Below are 12,525 nucleotides of genomic sequence, written 5' to 3'. Positions count from 1 at the left end.
TGAAGACCCATATATTGTGCAGAATTATTTGTTTATTTGTCACCAGATATGTCCATGATGCGTTTTGGCTGACAACGCAGCCTTGATCACATGACACGAATGAACAAGTGCAACCTCTTTTAAAGTGCTAGTGCTCAGGATTTCACAATTGGCTTAGAAGAAATACTTCAGCATTAATGACAGTGTAAATGCTTAAATACATGAATTTCATAGCATCCCTGAAATTGTTGTATATTGCATGGCGAATAACATTTAACGCCTATAAAAATAGTTTAACATTGTTAGTTGGTTAAAAAGCACAATGAATACAATTTCATAATGGTATAAATACCTACAACTAATACAAAATCTCTAAAAGGGATGTATATAAATACATAATACCGATAAAACCTATAAAATGTGCAAAGAGGTGTTGATGTGAAAACAGCTAGTGTATCCCTTACTATTGTGATAACATCTAATATGTAAACAAAACCCATTAAAGATAAATAGTGAATATTAAAAGGTCCCTATGCTATGCTATTATATAGTCCATAAATAAATGTTATGGTGCTAATGTATGCAGTTATAATTGCCAGGGAAAATTCGGAAAGAACAGGGTGCAAAGAGATAAAATTAATTAATATCTATTTAAATAAAAAGAAATTCTTCTAAGCTTTGCCATCTGTGTGTATTGTATATTCCAAAAAAGAAGGGTAATCGATAATTGGAGCTAAAAATGTGAGAGCCATGAGCTGTTTCTAATAAAAACTTGAAACCACTTTGGTAAAACAATTAAACATATCTCTTGTCTACAACTTAGCCAGCCTAAAATCCATAAACATAAATATAATTTAAGTTAATAAATCCATAAATACAAGAATATAAAATTGATTAATCTTAGTATAAATGCCTATAAAACCATATAGTTATAAATATTTATAAATGATAATAAAGACCAAGTATAAAAATGCTGCTGGACAAGAATTTAGAAATGGTCTAGAGTATTTATAAATATGTGTGTAAGTCCTCTGCGGTATTCAGACCATTAGGTTGCTTGGTATTCATTTCTACTATTTACTTGGTTTCTAGACGCCTGAGTATTCCTTCTCGATCTCCTCCCCTCCTCAGCATGGGGACTGACTCTATGGCATAATATGAGAAATGTTTTAGATTGCTGCCATGGCATTCCAGAAAATGTCTGGTTACCGGGTAGGTCTGATCATTATTTATAATGGCTCTCATGTGTTGCAATACCATTTTGTGTACTGCCAGTTTGGTGCTTCCCACATATTTGAGTTTGCAGCTGCACTCAAGGATGTACTTTAACAATGTTTCTTGGAGCACACAACATCTATAATCCTATTAAGCATATAAGAAACAAAAAATCAACAAAATCCAATTGAGCTCTTATTGTTCTTCTTCTTTAATATCATCAAATTCCATATTCCAATCCCCTACGCCAACGCGTTTCGCCGTGGTAGGGATAACCTACAGCTTCCTCAGGGCTGGAAATAATACAGAGTAAGCATTTGTAATCACATCATGTAGCACTTTACATTAGTGCCATAGAGCCCATATTTTTACAACCTCGTGAAAAGGACTATTCAAGCCTACAGTTAGTGCCAAAAATGTTCTACATAAACCCAGATTAAAGTGGCTATTTCATCCTTATTTTAACATATAGTTTAAAATCACATTGGATACATATCAAGCAGTTCATCATTCTTATAACTTGTTCCTTACATCCAGTTCATTGTGATATTTTCGCCATGCTATTAAGTCCATTGACTAAACCAACGTGTATTTATGCCTATATAGCCCATGTGAGGAATATGTAAGAAAATACTTCATGGGTGCCGGTACCTTAAGTTTCTCAAATGCGTTTCTATCGAACCAAGGTAAAACAAAATCTCTTGTCATTCCAGAGTGCGCGAGGCAAGAGTTTATCAATGCAAAATAATCAATCATTAACCTCCATAATTTTCAACAACAAATCCTATCTTATTAACCCCTTGGATGCCCATGACGGAGCGGTTCCGTCATGAGCATCAGTTGGGCTGTGCTCATGACGGAACCGCTCCGTCATGAGGACAGCCCCTGGGGGAAGCGCTGGCGCTCCCCCCCTGGGGCACCGATCGTGCCCCCACAGACGGGGATGGCAGCGGAAGAGTTTCCGCTGCCACCCCCGAGCCCCCCCATGCTTCCTGGTGACGTCAGCGCGCACAGCGCGCGCTGGCGTCATCAGGAAGTGCTCGGACGCCTGGAAGCCATTTGCTTCCAGGCGTCCATAGAGGAAGGTGAGTGGTAATTGCTCCGGTGGGGTGGCGGGGGCCTTGTAGAGTGTATTGAGGCATCGGGGGAGAGGAAAGAGTATTTCCTCTCCCCTGATGTCTCAATACAGGGCATTCCTGCTCCACGATCGCGCACAGCGTCGCGATCGTGGAGCAGGGATGCCCCACTAGACACCAGGGATGTGTTTTTTTTTATTTTGGAAGCGACCCCTTGGGTAAGGGTCGCTTCCTGGTGACATTTGTAATGTGTAGACTTTTCTGCCCCCTCTGGGGGCAGATCGGTGTTTTTTTTCGCCGTTTCTGCTCCCGCGGGGGGGGGCAGAAAAGCCCACTAGACACCAGGGATATTAGTATTTATGTTGGAAGCGACCCCTTGGGTAAGGGTCGCTTCCTTGGGGCCAATTATTATCTGAAGACTTTTCTGCCCCCTCTGGGGGCAGATCGGTGTTATTTTTTTGCCATTTCTGCTCCTGGGGGGGGGGGCAGAAAAGCCCACTAGACACCAGGGATATAAATATTATTGTAGGAAGCAACCCCTTGGGCAAGGGTCGCTTCCTTGGGCCCCTAAATTGTTTGAGAACTTTTCTGCCCCCTCTGGGGGCAGATCGGTTTTATTTTTTCGCCGTTTCTGCTCCCACGGGGGGCAGAAAAGCCCACTAGACCCCAGGGAATTAGTTCAAATAAAAATAGAAGTGACCCCTCGCTTCCAGGGTGCAATTTGTTTTCTGCCCCACCTGGCACACAACCCGATTGACCATTTGGGTAGTGACATAGCATGTTATAATGTTTATTGTTATATTTTTTGTGATTTCCAATTGTAATGTTTTTTTTTGTTTACTTTTTTGTTCTAGGTGAAGGCTTTTCTTCTTTTCACGTTGCCGTTTTGTGGCTGGTGGTTCTGCTGTTTGTGTAGTTTGGTAAGAGACTTATTTTTGTACAATGTAAATGTGTTTGATTTCTCTGCCTGTTTTTTTTGCAAATGGTGTAATAATAGCAGTATGTTTGGTTTTTGAGTGTCAAAAACTTTTTGCATTGGTGCTCGATGTGTATTTTGTTGTCTTGTGAGTAATTTGTTTTTTTTCCTTCTTTCTAGTTTGATATCGTTGGTCTTTGCTGTGTCACTGCAGAGTTTGTTTCTGGTGAGTGCAGCTGTCTCTTGTAATTGGATTGTATAGTTTTTGAGTACATTGATCTTTGTGATAAAGGTACACATTTCTTTACTTACTTGGTGTGCACATTGTTGGTTGTTGTTGACTTGTTTGTGCAGTCTTCTATCTTAGTAAGTATAATGGCTAGCCGCAGGATTACTGCTCAGCAGGTTGTTGGTTTGCTGTTTGAGTCTTCCTCTGATATTGGTTCAGAGACTGACTCTGCTTCTGAGGGAGAGGAGGCAGGGGACGATTCTGGCAGTGAGTTTTCTCTCCGTATGGGGTCATCGGATGATGAAGATACTCTTAGTGCGGCTGAAGTGCCTGTGTTAGAGGAGGAGACTGATGTGCCGATAGTGCGGCAAGAGGCATCTGGGCTGCAGCCTGCGGCTGCAAGGCTTCCCGTTGGTGTAGTGCGGCAAGAGACATCTGGGCTGCAGGCTGGGGCTGCAAGCCTTCCCGTTGGTGTAGTGCGGCAAGAGGCATCTGGGCTGCAGGCTGGGGCTGCAAGCCTTCCCGTTGGTGTAGTGCGGCAAGAGGCATCTGGGCTGCAGGCTGGGGCTGCAAGGCTTCCCGTTGAAAGTGATGACCTCTGGGTTGCCCCTGGCATGGTGCAGCCGGAATTTCCAGAGTTTACTGGTGTTCCAGGGTCTAGAGTGAATACTGAGAACTTTTTGCCTGTAAATTTTTTTCAGTTGTTTATGGACGATGTGTTTTTGGCAGAGATTGTTGAGCAGACTAATTTGTATGCCGAACAGTTTTTGAGGGACAACAGTGCCAGTCTTAAGCCACACTCTAGAGCTACCCGGTGGACTCCCACAAATGTTGAAGAGATGAAGAAGTTCTTGGGTTTAACTTTTTTGATGGGCTTGCTAAGGAAGCCATCATTGGCTTCATATTGGTCTAGCAGTCCCTTGATGGCAACGTCTATTTTTCCGGCAGTCATGAGTCGTGACAGGTATTTGCTTCTGCTTCGGATGATGCACTTTGTTGATAATGGTTTAGCGTTGCCACGAGATCACCCTGATTGTGACCGTCTTTTTAAGATTAGGCCTGTCCTTGATCACTTTGTTGATCGATTTTCTGAGATTTATGCCCCTGGTAGAGAAATTGCAGTGGATGAGTCTTAGGTGTTGTTCAAGGGCCGCTTGGTTTTTAGGCAATACATTCCTAGTAAGAGGGCACGCTATGGAATAAAGCTGTATATGCTGTGTGACAGTAGGACTGGATATGTCTCTAATTTCAGGGTGTACACCGGTAAGGAATCTAGGTTTAACCTCCCTGGTTGTCCGTCCACTTTTGGAGTTACTGAGAAAATTGTTTGGGAACTTGGTAGAGGATTTTTTAACAAAGGCCACCATTTATATGTAGATAACTTCTACACTGGTGTGCGGTTGTTCAGGGAATTGGCCAAAGTGGACACTTTTGCTTGTGGCACAATCCGCTGTAACCGTAAAGGTTTTCCGAAAGAACTTGTTTGTCAAAAGCTTGTGCGGGGACAGTGCAGTGCGTTGCGTTGCCAGGAGCTTCTTGCTGTGAAGTTTACAGACAGGAGAGATGTCTACATGCTGACTTCCATCCATGATGAAAGCACTGCACCTGTGACTGTTTGGGGTCAGGTCGCTGAAGTGCGCAAACCTGTGTGCATTTTAGACTATAATAGGCACATGGGTGGTGTTGACAGAGTAGATCAGAGGTTGGAACCTTACACTGCTCTTCGTAAGGCTTACATTTGGTACAAGAAGTTGGCTATCCATCTTTTCCACTTGGCAATGTTTAATGCTTTTGTTGTGTTCCAGGATTCTTGCCCTGAGTCAAAGATGACTTTTGCTAAGTTTCAGGAGTCTGTAATAGGCAGCCTTGTTGTAGTGGAACAGGCAAGTGTTCCTAGAGTTGGACTAGTGGAGGATGTTGCTAGATTGAAAGAACGCCACTTTCCAGATCACATTCCTCCCACACCCGCAAAAGATTTTCCCAGTAGGAGATGTAGAGTCTGTTGGCGAAGAGGTTTGCGGAAGGAGAGTCGTATGTACTGCCCCGATTGTCCCTCTCATCCTGCACTGTGTCTCCCTGCTTGTTTCAGAGCGTACCACACGCGTAAAAATTTCTGGGAACATTCATGAGTGGTAAAGTGAACTGCCTGGTCTGTATTCTTTGGAAAATATGATTCTGTTTCAAGGTTGGTGTTAGTGCAATGTATTTAGTTGCTGATTTTCTGTTAGAAGATTTGTATCTATTTGCAATTTGTTTGTGTTTTTATTTTTTTCTAAAAAAATCCAAAATGTGATGGTGGTGTGTGTAGGCTTGCGCTTGGCTGTTGGTGTGTGTGGACTGGCACTTGGTTGGTGGTGTGCGTGGAATGGTGCTTGGCTGACGGTGTGCGTGGACTGGCGGTGTGCATGGACTGGCGGTGTGCGTGGACTGGTGCGTGGCTGGTGGTGTGCGTGGAATGGTGCTTGGCTGGCGGTGTGCGTGGAATGGTGCTTGGCTGGCGGTGTGCGTGGAATGGTGCTTGGCTGGCGGTGTGCATGGACTGGTACTTGGCTGGCGGTGTGTGTGGACTGGTGGTGTGTGCGGACTGGTGTTTGGCTGGTGGTGTCCGTGGACTGGAGCTTGGCTGGTGGTGTCCGTGGACTGGAGCTTGTCTGGTGGTGTGCGTGGACTGGAGCTTGGCTGGCGGTGTGCGTGGAATGGTGCTTGGCTGGCGGTGTGCGTGGACTGGTACTTGGCTGGCGGTGTGCGTGGACTGGTGGTGTGTGCGGACTGGTGCTTGGCTGGTGGTGTCCGTGGACTGGAGCTTGGCTGGCGGTGTAGGTGGATTGGCGATAGGCTGCCGGTGTGCCTGGACTGGCGATTGGATGGCGGTGTGCCTGGACTGGCGCTTGGCTAGCGGTGTGCGTGGACTGGCGTTTGGCTAGCGGTGTGTGTCGACTGGTGCTTGGCTGGCTGTGTGTGAGTAGTGACTTTCTGCTGGTCACTACACACACTGCTAGCTGAGTGCCACTCCACGCAATCCTTCAGCCTGTGTAGTTGCTGTGTCTGGATTGTGGGCGTGTGAAAGTGATGGGCCCTTGAATGGCGCTGTGTGCTGGTGTGAGTTTTGTTATGTGATAGGCCCGCGGCTGGCGGTGTGAATGGTTTTGTATGTCTCACACGTATGAAAGGTGTATGAATGGCCTGTAAAGAGGTTGGTGCCTTGTCGTGGCTTTACAGCTCATGAGCTGTGAGTCAATGGTTCAGTTTCTCGCCCTTTCAATTATTACCAGTGCATTTCATGTTTTGTGAAATCACTTGCTAATACAATTTTATCTACTGAACCATGACTCACCCTCGTGCCAAATCCAACCAGTATGTGTGTGTGCTTGCGGGTTAGATGGCTGTGCAGTAATATTTGTCTTTCTGAAGCAGGGTGTACCTTGTCCCTTTTTGGTGATTTTTGTACTGTGTTGCTTTTGTACCTGGTGGTGCGAATGGTCTTGTTTGTATCACGTATGAAAGGTGTGTGAATGGCCTGTAAAGTGGTTGGTGCCTTGACGTGGCTTTACAGCTCACGAGCTGCGAGTCATTGGTTTGTTTTTTTGTGAATTTAATTATTGACAGTGCATTTCATTTTTGTGAAATCTCTTGTTAATAAAATTTAATACACTGAACCATGACTCGCCCTCATGCCAAATCCAACCAGTATGTGTGTGTGTTTGAGGAATAGATGGTTGTGCAGGAATCTTTGTCTTTAGTTTCTCTGCCAAGGTACACTTTCCATGTAAGAATAACCCACCAACTGTAGATATTGTCGAAAACCCTTGGGAGTTCATGGTGATGTCTCTCTAGTGATTTGAAAAATATTTTTTATTCCCATTGTCCTGTAAACCTCAAACTGTCTGCCACATTTTCTTTGCAGTATTATTCCAAAATTCTCACGCTGTAGTAACAATAGTTAATCTGGTTTTGCAAGGGGGGTTACTTTGGTTTTTTGCCCGGTGCTCGGCGGCCATCTAGGGAAACCTTCCAAACCCACACATTTCTGAAAACTAGACACCCGGCGGCTTCCAGGGAGGTATGGCTTGCGTGGATCCCCCAACGTTTCCTTACCCAGAATCCCCTGCAAACCTCAATTTTTGCTCAAAAAATCACTTTTTTCACACATTTTGGGGTGGGAAAGTAGTGGCATCACCGGGCTCACACAAATTTACCACCACCCAGCGTTCCCCCAGGTCTCCCGGTAAAAATGGTGCCTCACTTGTGTGGGAGGCCCAAGTACCCGCGGCAGGCAAGGGCCCAAAACGTAGTGAGGCGACATCAAAATGGCCTATCGCCAAACCACCTGGTTTTGCAAGGGGGGTCACTTTGGTTTTTGGCCCGGTGCGTGGCGGCCATCTAGGGAAACCTACCAAACCCATGCATTTCTGAAAACTAGACACCCGGCGGCTTCCAGGGAGGTATGGCTTGCGTGGATCTCCCAACGTTTCCTTACCCAGAATCCCCTGCAAACCTCAATTTTTGCTCAAAAAATCACTTTTTTCACACATTTTGGGGTGGGAAAGTAGTGGCATCACCGGGCTCACACAAATTTACCACCACCCAGCGTTCCCCCAGGTCTCCCGGTAAAAATGGTGCCTCACTTGTGTGGGAGGCCCAAGTACCCGCGGCAGGCAAGGACAACAAACGTAGTGAGGCAACATCAAAATGGCCTATCGCCAAACCACCTGGTTTTGCAAGGGGGGTCACTTTGGTTTTTGGCCCGGTGCGCGGCGGCCATCTAGGGAAACCTACCAAACCCATGCATTTCTGAAAACTAGACACCCGGCGGCTTCCAGGGAGGTATGGCTTGCGTGGATCCCCCAACGTTTCCTTACCCAGAATCCCCTGCAAACCTCAATTTTTGCGCAAAAAATCACTTTTTTCACACATTTTGGGGTGGGAAAGTAGTGGCATCACCGGACTCACACAAATTTACCACCACCCAGCATTCCCCCAGGTCTCCCGGTAAAAATGGTGCCTCACTTGTGTGGGAGGCCCAAGTACCCGCGGCAGGCAAGGGCCCAAAACGTAGTGAGGCGACATCAAAATGGCCTATCGCCAAACCACCTGGTTTTGCAAGGGGGGTCACTTTGGTTTTTGGCCCGGTGCGCGGCGGCCATCTAGGGAAACCTACCAAACCCATGCATTTCTGAAAACTAGACACCCGGCGGCTTCCAGTGAGGTATGGCTTGCGTGGATCCCCCATCGTTTCCTTACCCAGAATCCCCTGCAAACCTCAATTTTTGCTCAAAAAATCACTTTTTTCACACATTTTGGGGTGGGAAAGTAGTGGCATCACCGGGCTCACACAAATTTACCACCACCCAGCGTTCCCCCAGGTCTCCCGGTAAAAATGGTGCCTCACTTGTGTGGGAGGCCCAAGTACCCGCGGCAGGCAAGGACAACAAACGTAGTGAGGCGACATCAAAATGGCCTATCGCCAAACCACCTGGTTTTGCAAGGGGGGTCACTTTGGTTTTTGGCCCGGTGCGCGGCGGCCATCTAGGGAAACCTAGCAAACCCATGCATTTCTGAAAACTAGACACCCGGCGGCTTCCAGGGAGGTATGGCTTGCGTGGATCCCCCAACGTTTCCTTACCCAGAATCCCCTTCAAACCTCAATTTTTGCTCAAAAAATCACTTTTTTCACACATTTTGGGGTGGGAAAGTAGTGGCATCACCGGGCTCACACAAATTTACCACCACCCAGCGTTCCCCAAGGTCTCCCGGTAAAAATGGTGCCTCACTTGTGTGGGAGGCCCAAGTACCCGCGGCAGGCAAGGACAACAAACGTAGTGAGGCGACATCAAAATGGCCTATCGCCAAACCACCTGGTTTTGCAAGGGGGGTCACTTTGGTTTTAAAAAATGTATAGGTTTGCTAGGTTTCCCTAGGTGCCGGCAGGGCTAGGGTTCAAAATCTACAGCTAGTCACTTTGCCAAAAAAAGGGTCATTTTCACTGCAAAACCACGTTGCATTTTGCGCCGATTCCTGTCGCGGGCACTAGGCCGACCCGCACAAGTGAGGTACCATTTTTCTCGTAGGACTTTGGGGAACGCGGGGTGGGTGGAAATTTGTGGATCCATGCAGATTCCAGAACTTTCCATCACAGAAATGTGGGGAAAATGTGTTTTTTTTGTCAATTTTTTACGTTTGCAAGGGATTCTGGGTAACAGACCATGGTGGGAGGCAGTCAAGTCACCCCATCCTGGATTTCCCTGGGTGTCTAGTTTTCAAAAATGTATAGGTTTGCTAGGTTTCCCTAGGTGCCGGCAGGGCTAGGGTTCAAAATCTACAGCTAGTCACTTTGCCAAAAAAAGGGTCATTTTTCACTGCAAAACCACGTTGGGATTTGCACCGATTCCTGTCGCGGGCACTAGGCCGACCCGCACAAGTGAGGTACCATTTTTCTCGTAGGACTTTGGGGAACGCGGGGTGGGTGGAAATTTGTGGATCCACGCAGATTCCAGAACTTTCCATCACAGAAATGTGGGGAAAATGTGTTTTTTTTGTCAATTTTTTTCGTGTGCAAGGGATTCTGGGTAACAGACCATGGTGGGAGGCAGTCAAGTCACCCCATTCTGGATTCCCCTGGGTGTCTAGTTTTCAAAAATGTATAGGTTTGCTAGGTTTCCCTAGGTGCCGGCAGGGCTAGGGTTCAAAATCTACAGCTAGTCACTTTGCCAAAAAAAGGGTCATTTTTCACTGCAAAACCACATTGCGTTTTGCGCCGATTCCTGTCGCGGGCACTAGGCCGACCCGCACAAGTGAGGTACCATTTTTCTCGTAGGACTTTGGGGAACGCGGGGTGGGTGGAAATTTGTGGATCCACGCAGATTCCAGAACTTTCCATCACAGAAATGTGGGGAAAATGTGTTTTTTTTGTCAATTTTTTACGTTTGCAAGGGATTCTGGGTAACAGACCATGGTGGGAGGCAGTCAAGTCACCCCATCCTGGATTCCCCTGGGTGTCTAGTTTTCAAAAATGTATAGGTTTGCTAGGTTTCCCTAGGTGCCGGCAGGGCTAGGGTTCAAAATCTACAGCTAGTCACTTTGCCAAAAAAAGGGTCATTTTTCACTGCAAAACCACGTTGTGTTTTGCGCCGTTTCCTGTCGCGGGCACTAGGCCGACCCGCACAAGTGAGGTACCATTTTTCTCGTAGGACTTTGGGAAATGCGGGGTGGGTGGAAATTTGTGGATCCACGCAAATTCCAGAACTTTCCATCACAGAAATGTGGGGAAAATGTGTTTTTTTTGTCAATTTTTTCAGTTTGCAAGGGATTCTGGGTAACAGACCATGGTGGGAGACAGTTATGTCACCCCATCCTGGATTCCCCTGGGTGTCTAGTTTTCAAAAATGTATAGGTTTGCTAGGTTTCCCTAGGTGCCGGCAGGGCTAGGGTTCAAAATCTACAGCTAGTCACTTTGCCAAAAAAAAGGTCATTTTTCACTGCAAAACCACGTTGCGTTTTGCGCCGATTCCTGTCGCGGGCACTGGGCCGACCCGCACAAGTGAGGTACCATTTTTCTCGTAGGCCTTTGGGGAACGCGGGGTGGGTGGAAATTTGTGGATCCACGCAGATTCCAGAACTTTCCATCACAGAAATGTGGGGAAAATGTGTTTTTTTTGTCAATTTTTTCCGTTTGCAAGGGATTCTGGGTAACAGACCATGGTGGGAGGCAGTCAAGTCACCCCATCCTGGATTCCCCTGGGTGTCTAGTTTTAAAAAATGTATAGGTTTGCTAGGTTTCCCTAGGTGCCGGCAGGGCTAGGTTTCAAAATCTACAGCTAGTCACTTTGCCAAAAAAAGGGTCATTTTTCACTGCAAAACCACGTTGCGTTTTGCACCGTTTCATGTCGCGGGCACTAGGCCGACCCGCACAAGTGAGGTACCATTTTTCTCGTAGGACTTTGGGGAACGCGGGGTGGGTGGAAATTTGTGGATCCACGCAGATTCCAGAACTTTCCATCACAGAAATGTGGGGAAAATGTGTTTTTTTTGTCAATTTTTTCTGTTTGCAAGGGATTCTGGGTAACAGACCATGGTGGGAGGCAGTCAAGTCACCCCATCCTGGATTCCCCTGGGTGTCTAGTTTTCAAAAATGTATAGGTTTGCTAGGTTTCCCTAGGTGCCGGCAGGGCTAGGGTTCAAAATCTACAGCTAGTCACTTTCCCAAAAAAAGGGTCATTTTTCACTGCAAAACCACGTTGCGTTTTGCACCGTTTCATGTCGCGGGCACTAGGCCGACCCGCACAAGTGAGGTACCATTTTTCTCGTAGGACTTTGGAGAACGCGGGGTGGGTGGAAATTTGTGGATCCACGCAGATTCCAGAACTTTCCATCACAGAAATGTGGGGAAAATGTGTTTTTTTTGTCAATTTGTTACGTTTGCAAGGGATTCTGGGTAACAGACCATGGTGGGAGGCAGTCAAGTCACCCCATCCTGGATTCCCCTAGGTGTCTAGTTTTCAAAAATGTATAGGTTTGCTAGGTTTCCCTAGGTGCCGGCAGGGCTAGGTTTCAAAATCTACAGCTAGTCACTTTGCCAAAAAAAGGGTCATTTTTCACTGCAAAACCACGTTGCGTTTTGCACCGTTTCATGTCGCGGGCACTAGGCCGACCCGCACAAGTGAGGTACCATTTTTCTCGTAGGACTTTGGAGAACGCGGGGTGGGTGGAAATTTGTGGATCCACGCAGATTCCAGAACTTTCCATCACAGAAATGTGGGGAAAATGTGTTTTTTTGTCAATTTGTTACGTTTGCAAGGGATTCTGGGTAACAGACCATGGTGGGAGGCAGTCAAGTCACCCCATCCTGGATTCCCCTGGGTGTCTAGTTTTCAAAAATGTATAGGTTTGCTAGGTTTCCCTAGGTGCCGGCAGGGCTAGGGTTCAAAATCTACAGCTAGTCACTTTGCCAAAAAAATGGTCATTTTTCACTGCAAAACCACGTTGCGTTTTGCACCGTTTCATGTCGCGGGCACTAGGCCGACCCGCACAAGTGAGGTACCATTTTTCTCGTAGGACTTTGGGGAACGCGGGGTGGGTGGAAATTTGTGGATCCACGCAGATTCCATAACTTT

The sequence above is a fragment of the Triturus cristatus genome, chromosome 2_1, assembly GCF_964204655.1.
Source record: "Triturus cristatus chromosome 2_1, aTriCri1.1, whole genome shotgun sequence".
In the NCBI taxonomy this organism is placed as follows: Eukaryota; Metazoa; Chordata; class Amphibia; order Caudata; family Salamandridae; genus Triturus; species Triturus cristatus.
Note: the sequence above shows the minus strand (reverse complement) of the source record.